Here is a 16,255-nt window from a genome sequence, read left to right as displayed (position 1 = left end):
CAGATGGGTGAGGTTTGGTAGGATATGAACTTTTTGTGGATATTTTGGCAATGTCGAATTCTCTGACTTCGGTGATGGTTAGGTTAGGTTGGGTTAGGTATTAAGGGGTAAGCATGTTTTGTAGATATTTTGGCAATGTCTAATTCTTTAATTTCGTTGATGGTTAGGCTCAGATGGGTGAGGTTTGGTAGGATAAGAATTTTTTGTGGATATTTTGGCAATGTCGAATTCTCTGACTTCGGTGATGGTTAGGTTAGGTTAGGTTAAGTATTGTGAGGTAAGCACGTTTTGTTGTTATTTTGGCGATGTCCAATTCTTTGATTTCGGTGATGGTTAGGTTCAATTGGGTGAGGTTTGGTAGGATAAGAACTTTTTGTGGATATTTTGGCAATGTCGAATTCTCTGACTTCGGTGATGGTAAGGTTAGGTTGGGTTAGGTATTAAGGGGTAAGCATGTTTTGTAGATATTTTGGCAATGTCTAATTCTTTAATTTCGTTGATGGTTAGGCTCAGATGGGTGAGGTTTGGTAGGATAAGAACTTTTTGTGGATATTTTGGCAATGTAGAATTCTCTGACTTCGGTGATGGTTAGGTTAGGTAAGGTTAGGTATTGTGAGGTAAGCACGTTTTGTGGATATTTTTGCAATGTCCAATTCTTTGATTTCGGTGATAGTTAGGTTCAATTGGGTGAGGTTTGGTAGGATAAGAACTTTTTGTGGATATTTTGGCAATGTCGAATTCTCTATTTTCGGTGATGGTTAGGTTAGGTTGGATAAGGTATAGTGAGGTAAGCACGTTTTGTGGATATTTTGGCAATGTCCATTTCTTCGATTTCGGTGATGGTTAGGTTCAGATGGGTGAGGTTTGGTGGGGTATGAACTTTTTGTAGATATTTTGGCAATGTCGAATTCTTTGACTTCGGTGATGGTTAGGTTAGGTTGGGTTAGGTATTGTGAGGTAAGCACGTTTTGTGGATATTTTATCATTGTCCAATACTTTGACTTCGGTGATGGTTAGGTTCAGATAAGTGAGGTTTGGTAGGATAAGAACTTTTTGTGGATATTTTGATAATGTCGAATTCTCGGACTTCGGTGATGAATAGGTTAGGTTGGGTTAGGTATTGTGAGGTAAGCACGTTTTGTGGATATTTTGGCAATGTCGAATTCTTTGATTTCGGTGATGGTTAGGTTCAGATGGGTGAGGTTTGGTAGGATAAGAACTTTTTGTGGATATTTTGGCAATGTCGAATTCTTTGACTTCGGTGATGGTTAGGTTAGGTTGGGTTAGGTATTGTGAGGTAAGCACGTTTTGTGGATATTTTATCATTGTCCAATTCTTTGACTTCGGTGATCGTTAGGTTCAGATAAGTGAGGTTTGGTAGGATAAGAACTTTTTGTGGATATTTTGATAATGTCGAATTCTCTGACTTCGGTGATGGTTAGGTTAGGTTGGGTTAGGTATTGTAAGGTAAGCACGTTTTGTGGATATTTTTGCAATGTCCAATTCTTTGATTTCGGTGATGGTATGGTTCAGATGGGTGAGGTTTGGTAGGATAAGAACTTTTTGTGGATATTTTGGCAAAGTCGAATTCTCTGACTTCGGTGATGGTTAGGTTAGGTTAGGTTAGGTATTGTGAGGTAAGCACGTTTTGTGGATATTTTGGCAATGTCGAATTCTTTGATTTCGGTGATGGTTAGGTTCAGATGGGTGAGGTTTGGTAGGATAAGAACTTTTTGTGGATATTTTGGCAATGTCGAATTCTTTGACTTCGGTGATGGTTAGGTTAGGTTGGGTTAGGTATTGTGAGGTAAGCACGTTTTGTGGATATTTTATCATTGTCCAATTCTTTGATATCGGTGATGGTTAGGTTCAGATAAGTGAGGTTTGGTAGGATAAGAACTTTTTGTGGATATTTTGGCAATGTCGAATTCTCTGACTTCGGTGATGGTTAGGTTAGGTTGGGTTAGGTATTGTAAGGTAAGCACGTTTTGTGGATATTTTTGCAATGTTTAATTCTTTGATTTCGGTGATGGTAAGGTTCAGATGGGTGAGGTTTGGTAGGATAAGAACTTTTTGTGGATATTTTGGCAAAGTCGAATTCTCTGACTTCGGTGATGGTTAGGTTAGGTTAGGTTAGGTATTGTGAGGTAAGCACGTTTTGTGGATATTTTTGCAATGTCCAATTCTTTGATTTCGGTGATGGTTAGGTTCAATTGGGTGAGGTTAGGTGGGGTATGAACTTTTTGTGGATATTTTGGCAATGTTGGATTCTCTGACTTCAGTGATGGTTAGGTTAGGTTGGCTTAGGTATTGTGAGGTAAGCACGTTTTGTGGATATTTTGGCAATGTCCAATTCTTTGATTTCGGTGATGGTTAGGTTCAATTGGGTGAGGTTTGGTAGGATAAGATTTTTTTGTGGATATTTTGGCAATGTCGAATTCTCTGACTTTGGTGATGGTAAGGTTAGGTTGGGTTAGGTATTAAGGGGTAAGCATGTTTTGTAGATATTTTGGCAATGTCTAATTCTTTAATTTCGTTGATGGTTAGGCTCAGATGGGTGAGGTTTGGTAGGATAAGAACTTTTTGTGGATATTTTGGCAATGTCGAATTCTCTGACTTCGGTGATGGTTAGGTTAGGTAAGGTTAAGTATTGTGAGGTAAGCACGTTTTGTGTATATTTTTGCAATGTCCAATTCTTTGATTTCGGTGATGGTTAGGTTCAGATGGGTAAGGTTTGGTAGGATAAGAACTTTTTGTGGATATTTTGGCAATGTCTAATTCTCTGACTTCGGTGATGGTTAGGTTAGGTTGGGTTAGGTATTGTGAGGTAAGCACGTTTTGTTGTTATTTTGGCGATGTCCAATTCTTTGATTTCGGTGATGGTTAGGTTCAATTGAGTGAGGTTTGGTAGGATAAGAACTTTTTGTGGATATTTTGGCAATGTCGAATTCTCTGACTTCGGTGATGGTAAGGTTAGGTTGGGTTAGGTATTAAGGGGTAAGCATGTTTTGTAGATATTTTGGCAATGTCTAATTCTTTAATTTCGTTGATGGTTAGGCTCAGATGCGTGAGGTTTGGTAGGATAAGAACTTTTTGTGGATATTTTGGCAATGTCGAATTCTCTGACTTCGGTGATGGTTAGGTTAGGTTGGGTTAGGTTTTAAGGGGTAAGCATGTTTTGTAGATATTTTGGCAATGTCTAATTCTTTAATTTCGTTGATAGTTAGGCTCAGATGGGTGAGGTTTGGTAGGATAAGAACTTTTTGTGGATATTTTGGCAATGTAGAATTCTCTGACTTCGGTGATGGTTAGGTTAGGTAAGGTTAGGTATTGTGAGGTAAGCACGTTTTGTGGATATTTTTGCAATGTCCAATTCTTTGATTTCGGTGATGGTTAGGTTCAATTGGGTGAGGTTTGGTAGGATAAGAACTTTTTGTGGATATTTTGGCAATGTCGAATTCTCTATTTTCGGTGATGGTTAGGTTAGGTTGGATAAGGTATAGTGAGGTAAGCACGTTTTGTGGATATTTTGGCAATGTCCATTTCTTCGATTTCGGTGATGGTTAGGTTCAGATGGGTGAGGTTTGGTGGGGTATGAACTTTTTGTAGATATTTTGGCAATGTTGAATTCTCTGACTTCGGTGATGGTTAGGTTAGGTTAGGTTAGGTATTGTGAGGTAAGCACGTTTTGTGGATATTTTGGCAATGTCGAATTCTTTGATTTCGGTGATGGTTAGGTTCAGATGGGTGAGGTTTGGTAGGATAAGAACTTTTTGTGGATATTTTGGCAATGTCGAATTCTCGGACTTCGGTGATGGATAGGTTAGGTTGGGTTAGGTATTGTGAGGTAAGCACGTTTTGTGGATATTTTGGCAATGTCGAATTCTTTGATTTCGGTGATGGTTAGGTTCAGATGGGTGAGGTTTGGTAGGATAAGAACTTTTTGTGGATATTTTGGCAATGTCGAATTCTCGGACTTCGGTGATGGATAGGTTAGGTTGGGTTAGGTATTGTGAGGTAAGCACGTTTTGTGGATATTTTGGCAATGCCTAATTCTTTGATTTCGGTGATGGTTAGGTTCAGATGGGTGAGGTTTGGTAGGATATGAACTTTTTGTGGATATTTTGGCAATGTCGAATTCTCTGACTTCGGTGATGGTTAGGTTAGGTTGGGTTAGGTATTAAGGGGTAAGCATGTTTTGTAGATATTTTGGCAATGTCTAATTCTTTAATTTCGTTGATGGTTAGGCTCAGATGGGTGAGGTTTGGTAGGATAAGAACTTTTTGTGGATATTTTGGCAATGTCGAATTCTCTGACTTCGGTGATGGTTAGGTTAGGTTAGGTTAAGTATTGTGAGGTAAGCACGTTTTGTGTATATTTTTGCATTGTCCAATTCTTTGATTTCGGTGATGGTTAGGTTCAGATGGGTGAGGTTTGGTAGGATAAGAACTTTTTGTGGATATTTTGGCAATGTCGAATTCTCTGACTTCGGTGATGGTTAGGTTAGGTTGGGTTAGGAATTGTGAGGTAAGCACGTTTTGTTGTTATTTTGGCGATGTCCAATTCTTTGATTTCGGTGATGGTTAGGTTCAGATGGGAGAGGTTTGGTAGGATAAGAACTTTTTGTGGATATTTTGGCAATGTCGAATTCTCTATTTTTGGTGATGGTTAGGTTAGGTTGGATAAGGTATAGTGAGGTAAGCACGTTTTGTGGATATTTTGGCAATGTCCATTTCTTCGATTTCGGTGATGGTTAGGTTCAGATGGGTGAGGTTTGGTGGGGTATGAACTTTTTGTAGATATTTTGGCAATGTTGAATTCTCTGACTTCGGTGATGGTTAGGTTAGGTTAGGTTAGGTATTGTGAGGTAAGCACGTTTTGTGGATATTTTGGCAATGTCGAATTCTTTGATTTCGGTGATGGTTAGGTTCAGATGGGTGAGGTTTGGTAGGATAAGAACTTTTTGTGGATATTTTGGCAATGTCGAATTCTTTGACTTCGGTGATGGTTAGGTTAGGTTGGGTTAGGTATTGTGAGGTAAGCACGTTTTGTGGATATTTTATCTTTGTCCAATTCTTTGATTTCGGTGATGGTTAGGTTCAGATAAGTGAGGTTTGGTAGGATAAGAACTTTTTGTGGATATTTTGGCAATGTCGAATTCTCTGACTTCGGTGATGGTTAGGTTAGGTTGGGTTAGGTATTGTAAGGTAAGCACGTTTTGTGGATATTTTTGCAATGTCCAATTCTTTGATTTCGGTGATGGTAAGGTTCAGATGGGTGAGGTTTGGTAGGATAAGAACTTTTTGTGGATATTTTGGCAAAGTCGAATTCTCTGACTTCGGTGATGGTTAGGTTAGGTTAGGTTAGGTATTGTGAGGTAAGCACGTTTTGTGGATATTTTTGCAATGTCCAATTCTTTGATTTCGGTGATGGTTAGGTTCAATTGGGTGAGGTTAGGGGGGGTATGAACTTTTTGTGGATATTTTGGCAATGTTGGATTCTCTGACTTCAGTGATGGTTAGGTTAGGTTGGCTTGGGTATTGTGAGGTAAGCACGTTTTGTGGATATTTTGGCAATGTCCAATTCTTTGATTTCGGTGATGGTTAGGTTCAATTGGGTGAGGTTTGGTAGGATAAGAACTTTTTGTGGATATTTTGGCAATGTCGAATTCTCTGACTTCGGTGATGGTAAGGTTAGGTTGGGTTAGGTATTAAGGGGTAAGCATGTTTTGTAGATATTTTGGCAATGTCTAATTCTTTAATTTCGTTGATGGTTAGGCTCAGATGGGTGAGGTTTGGTAGGATAAGAACTTTTTGTGGATATTTTGGCAATGTCGAATTCTCTGACTTCGGTGATGGTTAGGTTAGGTAAGGTTAAGTATTGTGAGGTAAGCACGTTTTGTGTATATTTTTGCAATGTCCAATTCTTTGATTTCGGTGATGGTTAGGTTCAGATGGGTGAGGTTTGGTAGGATAAGAACTTTTTGTGGATATTTTGGCAATGTCTAATTCTCTGACTTCGGTGATGGTTAGGTTAGGTTGGGTTAGGTATTGTGAGGTAAGCACGTTTTGTTGTTATTTTGGCGATGTCCAATTCTTTGATTTCGGTGATGGTTAGGTTCAATTGAGTGAGGTTTGGTAGGATAAGAACTTTTTGTGGATATTTTGGCAATGTCGAATTCTCTGACTTCGGTGATGGTAAGGTTAGGTTGGGTTAGGTATTAAGGGGTAAGCATGTTTTGTAGATATTTTGGCAATGTCTAATTCTTTAATTTCGTTGATGGTTAGGCTCAGATGCGTGAGGTTTGGTAGAATAAGAACTTTTTGTGGATATTTTGGCAATGTCGAATTCTCTGACTTCGGTGATGGTTAGGTTAGGTTGGGTTAGGTTTTAAGGGGTAAGCATGTTTTGTAGATATTTTGGCAATGTCTAATTCTTTAATTTCGTTGATAGTTAGGCTCAGATGGGTGAGGTTTGGTAGGATAAGAACTTTTTGTGGATATTTTGGCAATGTAGAATTCTCTGACTTCGGTGATGGTTAGGTTAGGTAAGGTAAGGTATTGTGAGGTAAGCACGTTTTGTGGATATTTTTGCAATGTCCAATTCTTTGATTTCGGTGATGGTTAGGTTCAATTGGGTAAGGTTTGGTAGGATAAGAACTTTTTGTGGATATTTTGGCAATGTCGAATTCTCTATTTTCGGTGATGGTTAGGTTAGGTTGGATAAGGTATAGTGAGGTAAGCACGTTTTGTGGATATTTTGGCAATGTCCATTTCTTCGATTTCGGTGATGGTTAGGTTCAGATGGGTGAGGTTTGGTGGGGTATGAACTTTTTGTAGATATTTTGGCAATGTTGAATTCTCTGACTTCGGTGATGGTTAGGTTAGGTTAGGTTAGGTATTGTGAGGTAAGCACGTTTTGTGGATATTTTGGCAATGTCGAATTCTTTGACTTCGGTGATGGTTAGGTTAGGTTGGGTTAGGTATTAAGGGGAAAGCATGTTTTGTAGATATTTTGGCAATGTCTAATTCTTTAATTTCGTTGATGGTTAGGCTCAGATGGGTGAGGTTTGGTAGGATAAGAATTTTTTGTGGATATTTTGGCAATGTCGAATTCTCTGACTTCGGTGATGGTTAGGTTAGGTTAGGTTAAGTATTGTGAGGTAAGCACGTTTTGTTGTTATTTTGGCGATGTCCAATTCTTTGATTTCGGTGATGGTTAGGTTCAATTGGGTGAGGTTTGGTAGGATAAGAACTTTTTGTGGATATTTTGGCAATGTCGAATTCTCTGACTTCGGTGATGGTAAGGTTAGGTTGGGTTAGGTATTAAGGGGTAAGCATGTTTTGTAGATATTTTGGCAATGTCTAATTCTTTAATTTCGTTGATGGTTAGGCTCAGATGGGTGAGGTTTGGTAGGATAAGAACTTTTTGTGGATATTTTGGCAATGTCGAATTCTCTGACTTCGGTGATGGTTAGGTTAGATTAGGTTAGGTATTGTGAGGTAGGCACGTTTTTTGGATATTTTTGCAATGTCCAATTCTTTGATTTCGGTGATGGTTAGGTTCAGATGGGAGAGGTTTGGTAGGATAAGAACTTTTTGTGGATATTTTGGCAATGTCGAATTCTCTGACTTCGGTGATGGTCAGGTTAGGTTGGGTTAGGTTTTAAGGGGTAAGCATGTTTTGTAGATATTTTGGCAATGTCTAATTCTTTAATTTCGTTGATGGTTAGGCTCAGATGGGTGAGGTTTGGTAGGATAAGAACTTTTTGTGGATATTTTGGCAATGTCGAATTCTCTGACTTCGGTGATGGTTAGGTTAGGTTGGGTTGGGTTTTAAGGGGTAAGCATGTTTTGTAGATATTTTGGCAATGTCTAATTCTTTAATTTCGTTGATGGTTAGGCTCAGATGGGTGAGGTTTGGTAGGATAAGAACTTTTTGTGGATATTTTGGCAATGTAGAATTCTCTGACTTCGGTGATGGTTAGGTTAGGTAAGGTTAGGTATTGTGAGGTAAGCACGTTTTGTGGATATTTTTGCAATGTCCAATTCTTTGATTTCGGTGATGGTTAGGTTCAGATGGGAGAGGTTTGGTAGGATAAGAACTTTTTGTGGATATTTTGGCAATGTCGAATTCTCTGACTTCGGTGATGGTTAGGTTAGGTTCGGTTAGGTTTTAAGGGGTAAGCATTCTTTTTAGATATTTTGGCAATGTCTAATTCTTTAATTTCGTTGATGGTTAGGCTCAGATGGGTGAGATTTGGTAGGATAAGAACTTTTTGTGGATATTTTGCCAATGTCGAATTCTCTGACTTCGGTGATGGTTAGGTTAGGTTAGGTTAGGTATTGTGAGGTAAGCACAATTTGTGGATATTTTTGCATAGTCCAATTCTTTGATTTCGGTGATGGTGAGGTTCAATTGGGTGAGGTTTGGTAGGATAAGAACTTTTTGTGGATATTTTGGCAATGTCGAATTCTCTATTTTCGGTGATGGTTAGGTTAGGTTGGATAAGGTATAGTGAGGTAAGCACGTTTTGTGGATATTTTGGCAATGTCCATTTCTTCGATTTCGGTGATGGTTAGGTTCAGATGGGTGAGGTTTGGTGGGGTATGAACTTTTTGTAGATATTTTGGCAATGTTGAATTCTCTGACTTCGGTGATGGTTAGGTTAGGTTAGGTTAGGTATTTTGAGGTAAGCACGTTTTGTGGATATTTTATCATTGTCCAATTCTTTGATTTCGGTGATGGTTAGGTTCAGATAAGTGAGGTTTGGTAGGATAAGAACTTTTTGTGGATATTTTGGCAATGTCGAATTCTCTGACTTCGGTGATGGTAAGGTTAGGTTGGGTTAGGTATTAAGGGGTAAGCATGTTTTGTAGATATTTTGGCAATGTCTAATTCTTTAATTTCGTTGATGGTTAGGCTCAGATGGGTGAGGTTTGGTAGGATAAGAACTTTTTGTGGATATTTTGGCAATGTCGAATTCTCTGACTTCGGTGATGGTTAGGTTAGGTTAGGTTAGGTATTGTGAGGTAAGCACGTTTTGTGGATATTTTTGCAATGTCCAATTCTTTGATTTCGGTGATGGTTAGGTTCAGATGGGTGAGGTTTGGTAGGATAAGAACTTTTTGTGGATATTTTGGCAATGTCGAATTCTCTGACTTCGGTGATGGTTAGGTTAGGTTGAATAAAGTATAGTGAGGTAAGCACGTTTTGTGGATATTTTGGCAATGTCCATTTCTTCGATTTCGGTGATGGTTAGGTTCAATTGGGTGAGGTTTGGTAGGATAAGAACTTTTTGTGGATATTTTGGCAATGTCGAATTCTCTATTTTCGGTGATGGTTAGGTTAGGTTGGATAAGGTATAGTGAGGTAAGCACGTTTTGTGGATATTTTGGCAATGTCCTTTTCTTCGATTTCGGTGATGGTTAGGTTCAGATGGGTGAGGTTTGGTGGGGTATGAACTTTTTGTAGATATTTTGGCAATGTTGAATTCTCTGACTTCGGTGATGGTTAGGTTAGTTTAGGTTAGGTATTGTGAGGTAAGCACGTTTTGTGGATATTTTATCTTTGTCCAATTCTTTGATTTCGGTGATGGTTAGGTTCAGATAAGTGAGGTTTGGTAGGATAAGAACTTTTTGTGGATATTTTGGCAATGTCGAATTCTCTGACTTCGGTGATGGTTAGGTTAGGTTAGGTTAGGTATTGTGAGGTAAGCACAATTTGTGGATATTTTTGCAATGTCCAATTCTTTGATTTCGGTGATGGTTAGGTTCAATTGGGTGAGGTTTGGTAGGATAAGAACTTTTTGTGGATATTTTGGCAATGTCGAATTCTCTGACTTCGGTGATGGTAAGGTTAGGTTGGGTTAGGTATTAAGGGGTAAGCATGTTTTGTAGATATTTTGGCAATGTCTAATTCTTTAATTTCGTTGATGGTTAGGCTCAGATGGGTGAGGTTTGGTAGGATAAGAACTTTTTGTGGATATTTTGGCAATGTCGAATTCTCTGACTTCGGTGATGGTTAGGTTAGATTAGGTTAGGTATTGTGAGGTAGGCACGTTTTTTGGATATTTTTGCAATGTCCAATTCTTTGATTTCGGTGATGGTTAGGTTCAGATGGGAGAGGTTTGGTAGGATAAGAACTTTTTGTGGATATTTTGGCAATGTCGAATTCTCTGACTTCGGTGATGGTAAGGTTAGGTTGGGTTAGGTTTTAAGGGGTAAGCATGTTTTGTAGATATTTTGGCAATGTCTAATTCTTTAATTTCGTTGATGGTTAGGCTCAGATGGGTGAGGTTTGGTAGGATAAGATTTTTTTGTGGATATTTTGGCAATGTCGAATTCTCTGACTTCGGTGATGGTTAGGTTAGGTTGGGTTAGGTTTTAAGGGGTAAGCATGTTTTGTAGATATTTTGGAAATGTCTAATTCTTTAATTTCGTTGATGGTTAGGCTCAGATGGGTGAGGTTTGGTAGGATAAGAACTTTTTGTGGATATTTTGGCAATGTAGAATTCTCTGACTTCGGTGATGGTTAGGTTAGGTAAGGTTAGGTATTGTGAGGTAAGCACGTTTTGTGGATATTTTTGCAATGTCCAATTCTTTGATTTCGGTGATGGTTAGGTTCAGATGGGAGAGGTTTGGTAGGATAAGAACTTTTTGTGGATATTTTGGCAATGTCGAATTCTCTGACTTCGGTGATGGTTAGGTTAGGTTCGGTTAGGTTTTAAGGGGTAAGCATTCTTTTTAGATATTTTGGCAATGTCTAATTCTTTAATTTCGTTAATGGTTAGGCTCAGATGGGTGAGATTTGGTAGGATAAGAACTTTTTGTGGATATTTTGGCAATGTCGAATTCTCTGACTTCGGTGATGGTTAGGTTAGGTTAGGTTAGGTATTGTGAGGTAAGCACAATTTGTGGATATTTTTGCATAGTCCATTTCTTTGATTTCGGTGATGGTGAGGTTCAATTGGGTGAGGTTTGGTAGGATAAGAACTTTTTGTGGATATTTTGGCAATGTCGAATTCTCTATTTTCGGTGATGGTTAGGTTAGGTTGGATAAGGTAAAGTGAGGTAAGCACGTTTTGTGGATATTTTGGCAATGTCCATTTCTTCGATTTCGGTGATGGTTAGGTTCAGATGGGTGAGGTTTGGTGGGGTATGAACTTTTTGTAGATATTTTGGCAATGTTGAATTCTCTGACTTCGGTGATGGTTAGGTTAGGTTAGGTTAGGTATTGTGAGGTAAGCACGTTTTGTGGATATTTTATCATTGTCCAATTCTTTGATTTCGGTGATGGTTAGGTTCAGATAAGTGAGGTTTGGTAGGATAAGAACTTTTTGTGGATATTTTGGCAATGTCGAATTCTCTGACTTCGGTGATGGTTAGGTTAGGTTAGGTTAGGTATTGTGAGGTAAGCACAATTTGTGGATATTTTTGCAATGTCCAATTCTTTGATTTCGGTGATGGTTAGGTTCAGATGGGTGAGGTTTGGTAGGATAAGAATTTTTTGTGGATATTTTGGCAATGTCGAATTCTCTGACTTCGGTGATGGTAAGGTTAGGTTAAGTTAGGTATTAAGGGGTAAGCATGTTTTGAAGATATTTTGGCAATGTCTAATTCTTTAATTTCGTTGATGGTTAGGCTCAGATGGGTGAGGTTTGGTAGGATAAGAACTTTTTGTGGATATTTTGGCAATGTCGAATTCTCTGACTTCGGTGATGGTTAGGTTAGGTTAGGTTAGGTATTGTGAGGTAAGCACGTTTTGTGGATATTTTTGCAATGTCCATTTCTTTGATTTCGGTGATGGTTAGGTTCAGATGGGTGAGGTTTGGTAGGATAAGAACTTTTTGTGGATATTTTGGCAATGTCGAATTCTCTGACTTCGGTGATGGTTAGGTTAGGTTGAATAAGGTATAGTGAGGTAAGCACGTTTTGTGGATATTTTGGCAATGTCCATTTCTTCGATTTCGGTGATGGTTAGGTTCAATTGGGTGAGGTTTGGTAGGATAAGAACTTTTTGTGAATATTTTGGCAATGTCGAATTCTCTATTTTCGGTGATGGTTAGGTTAGGTTGGATAAGGTATAGTGAGGTAAGCACGTTTTGTGGATTTTTTGGCAATGTCCTTTTCTTCGATTTCGGTGATGGTAAGGTTCAGATGGGTGAGGTTTGGTGGGGTATGAACTTTTTGTAGATATTTTGGCAATGTTGAATTCTCTGACTTCGGTGATGGTTAGGTTAGTTTAGGTTAGGTATTGTGAGGTAAGCACGTTTTGTGGATATTTTATCTTTGTCCAATTCTTTGATTTCGTTGATGGTTAGGTTCAGATAAGTGAGGTTTGGTAGGATAAGAACTTTTTGTGGATATTTTGGCAATGTCGAATTCTCTGACTTCGGTGATGGTTAGGTTAGGTTAGGTTAGGTATTGTGAGGTAAGCACAATTTTTGGATATTTTTGCAATGTCCAATTCTTTGATTTCGGTGATGGTTAGGTTCAGATGGGTGAGGTTTGGTAGGATAAGAACTTTTTGTGGATATTTTGGCAATGTCGAATTCTCTGACTTCGGTGATGGTAAGGTTAGGTTTGGTTAGGTATTAAGGGGTAAGGATGTTTTGTAGATATTTTGGCAATGTCTAATTCTTTAATTTCGTTGATGGTTAGGCTCAGATGGTTGAGGTTTGGTAGGATAAGAACTTTTTGTGGATATTTTGGCAATGTCGAATTCTCTGACTTCGGTGATGGTTAGGTTAGGTTGGGTTAGGTATTGTAAGGTAAGCACGTTTTTTGGATATTTTATTAATGTCCAATTCTTTGATTTCGGTGATGGTAAGGTTCAGATGGGTGAGGTTTGGTAGGATAAGAACTTTTTGTGGATATTTTGGCAATGTCGAATTCTCTGACTTCGGTGATGGTTAGGTTAGGTTGAATTAGGTATAGTGAGGTAAGCACGTTTTGTGGATATTTTGGCAATGTCCATTTCTTCGATTTCGGTGATGGTTAGGTTCAGATGGGTGAGGTTTGGTAGGATAAGAACTTTTGGCCGATATTTTGGCAATGTCGAATTCTCTGACTTCGGTGATGGTTAGGTTAGGTTAGGTTAGGTATTGTGAGGTAAGCAAGTTTTGTGGATATTTTGGCAATGTCGAATTCTTTGATTTCGGTGATGGTTAGGTTCAGATAAGTGAGGTTTGGTAGGATAAGAACTTTTTGTGGATATTTTGGCAATGTCGAATTCTCTGACTTCGGTGATGGTTAGGTTAGGTTGAATAAGGTATAGTGAGGTAAGCACGTTTTGTGGATATTTTGGCAATGTCCATTTCTTCGATTTCGGTGATAGTTAGGTTCATATGGGTGAGGTTTGGTGGGGTATGAACTTTTTGTGGATATTTTGGCAATGTCGAATTCTCTGACTTCGGTGATGGTTAGGTTAGGTTGAATAAGGTATAGTGAGGTAAGCACGTTTTGTGGATATTTTGGCAATGTCTATTTCTTCGATTTCGGTGATGGTTAGGTTCATATGGGTGAGGTTTGGTGGGGTATGAACTTTTTGTGGATATTTTGGCAATGTTGGATTCTCTGACTTCAGTGATGGTTAGGTTAGGTTGGGTTAGGTATTGTGAGGTAAGCCCGTTTTGTGGATATTTTGGCAATGTCCAATTCTTTGATTTCGGTGATGGTTAGGTTCAGATGGGAGAGATTTGGTAGGATAAGAACTTTTTGTGGATATTTTGGCAATGTCGAATTATCTGACTTCGGTGATGGTAAGGTTAGGTTTGGTTAGGTATTAAGGAGTAAGGATGTTTTGTAGATATTTTGGCAATGTCTAATTCTTTAATTTCGTTGATGGTTAGGCTCAGATGGGTGAGGTTTGGTAGGATAAGAACTTTTTGTGGATATTTTGGCAATGTCGAATTCTCTGACTTCGGTGATGGTTAGGTTAGGTTGGGTTAGGTATTGTAAGGTAAGCACGTTTTTTGGATATTTAATTAATGTCCAATTCTTTGATTTCGGTGATGGTAAGGTTCAGATGGGTGAGGTTTGGTAGGATAAGAACTTTTTGTGGATATTTTGGCAATGTCGAATTCTCTGACTTCGGTGATGGTTAGGTTAGGTTGAATTAGGTATAGTGAGGTAAGCACGTTTTGTGGATATTTTGGCAATGTCCATTTCTTCGATTTCGGTGATGGTTAGGTTCAGATGGGTGAGGTTTGGTAGGATAAGAACTTTTGGTGGATATTTTGGCAATGTCGAATTCTCTGACTTCGGTGATGGTTAGGTTAGGTTAGGTTAGGTATTGTAAGGTAAGCACGTTTTGTGGATATTTTTGCAATGTCCAATTCTTTGATTTCGGTGATGGTTAGGTTCAGATGGGTGAGGTTTGGTAGGATAAGACCTTTTTGTGGATATTTTGGCAATGTCGAATTCTCTGACTTCGGTGATGGTTAGGTTAGGTTGAATAAGGTATAGTGAGGAAAGCACGTTTTGAGGATATTTTAGCAATGTCCATTTCTTCGATTTCGGTGATGGTTAGGTTCAGATGGGTGTGGTTTGGTGGGGTATGAACTTTTTGTGGATATTTTGGCAATGTTGGATTCTCTGACTTCAGTGATGGTTAGGTTAGGTTGGGTTAGGTATTGTGAGGTAAGCCCGTTTTGTGGATTTTTTGGCAATGTCCAATTCTTTGATTTCGTTGATGGTTAGTTTCAGATGGGAGAGATTTGGTAGGATAAGAACTTTTTGTGGATATTTTGGCAATGTCGAATTCTCTGACTTCGGTGATGGTCAGGGTAGGTTTGGTTAGGTATTAAGGGGTAAGCATGTTTTGTAGATATTTTGGCAATGTCTTATTCTTTAATTTCATTGATGGTTAGGCTCAGATGGGTGAGGTTTGGTAGGATAAGAACTTTTTGTGGATATTTTGGCAATGTCGAATTCTCTGACTTCGGTGATGGTTAGGTTAGGTTGGGTTAGGTATTGTAAGGTAAGCACGTTTTGTGGATATTTTATTAATGTCCAATTCTTTGATTTCGGTGATGGTAAGGTTCAGATGGGTGAGGTTTGGAAGGATAAGAACTTTTTGTGGATATTTTGGCAATGTCGAATTCTCTGACTTCGGTGATGGTTAGGTTAGGTTAGGTTAGGTATTGTGAGGTAAGCACGTTTTGTGGATATTTTTGCAATGTCCAATTCTTTGATTTCGGTGATGGTTAGGTTCAATTGGGGGAGGTTTGGTAGGATAAGAACTTTTTGTGGATATTTTGGCAATGTCGAATTCTCTGACTTCGGTGATGGTTAGGTTAGGTTGGGTTAGGTATTGTGAGGTAAGCACGTTTTGTGGATATTTTATCATTGTCCAATTCTTTGATTTCGGTGATGGTTAGGTTCAGATAAGTGAGGTTTGGTAGGATAAGAACTTTTTGTGGATATTTTGGCAATGTCGAATTCTCTGACTTCGGTGATGGTTAGGTTAGGTTGGGTTAGGTTTTAAGGGGTAAGCATGTTTTGTAGATATTTTGGCAATGTCTAATTCTTTAATTTCGTTGATGGTAAGGCTCAGATGGGTGAGGTTTGGTAGGATAAGAACTTTTTGTGGATATTTTGGCAATGTCGAATTCTCTGACTTCGGTGATGGTTAGGTTAGGTTAGGTTAGGTATTGTGAGGTAAGCACGTTTTGTGGATATTTTTGCAATGTCCAATTCTTTGATTTCGGTGATGGTTAGGTTCAATTGGGGGAGGTTTGGTAGGATAAGAACTTTTTGTGGATATTTTGGCAATGTCGAATTCTCTGACTTCGGTGATGGTAAGGTTAGGTTGGGTTAGTTATTGTAAGGTAAGCACGTTTTGTGGATATTTTTGCAATGTCCAATTCTTTGATTTCGGTGATGGTTAGGTTCAGATGGGTGAGGTTTGGTAGGATAAGAACTTTTTGTGGATATTTTGGCAATGTCGAATTCTCTGACTTCGGTGATGGTTAGGTTAGGTTGAATAAGGTATAGTGAGGTAAGCACGTTTTGTGGATATTTTGGCAATGTCCATTTATTCGATTTCGGTGATGGTTAGGTTCAGATGGGTGAGGTTTGGTGGGGTATGAACTTTTTGTGGATATTTTGGCAATGTTGGATTCTCTGACTTCAGTGATGGTTAGGTTAGGTTGGGTTAGGTATTGTGAGGTAAACACGTTTTGTGGATATTTTTGCAATGTCCAATTCTTTGATTTCGGTGATGGTTAGGTTCAATTGGGTGAGGTTTGGTA

Source organism: Arctopsyche grandis, chromosome 11 (genome assembly GCF_051622035.1).
Source record: "Arctopsyche grandis isolate Sample6627 chromosome 11, ASM5162203v2, whole genome shotgun sequence".
NCBI lineage: Eukaryota > Metazoa > Arthropoda > Insecta > Trichoptera > Hydropsychidae > Arctopsyche > Arctopsyche grandis.
The sequence above is the reverse complement of the archived record's forward strand: the minus strand, read 5'-3'. Positions refer to the sequence as shown.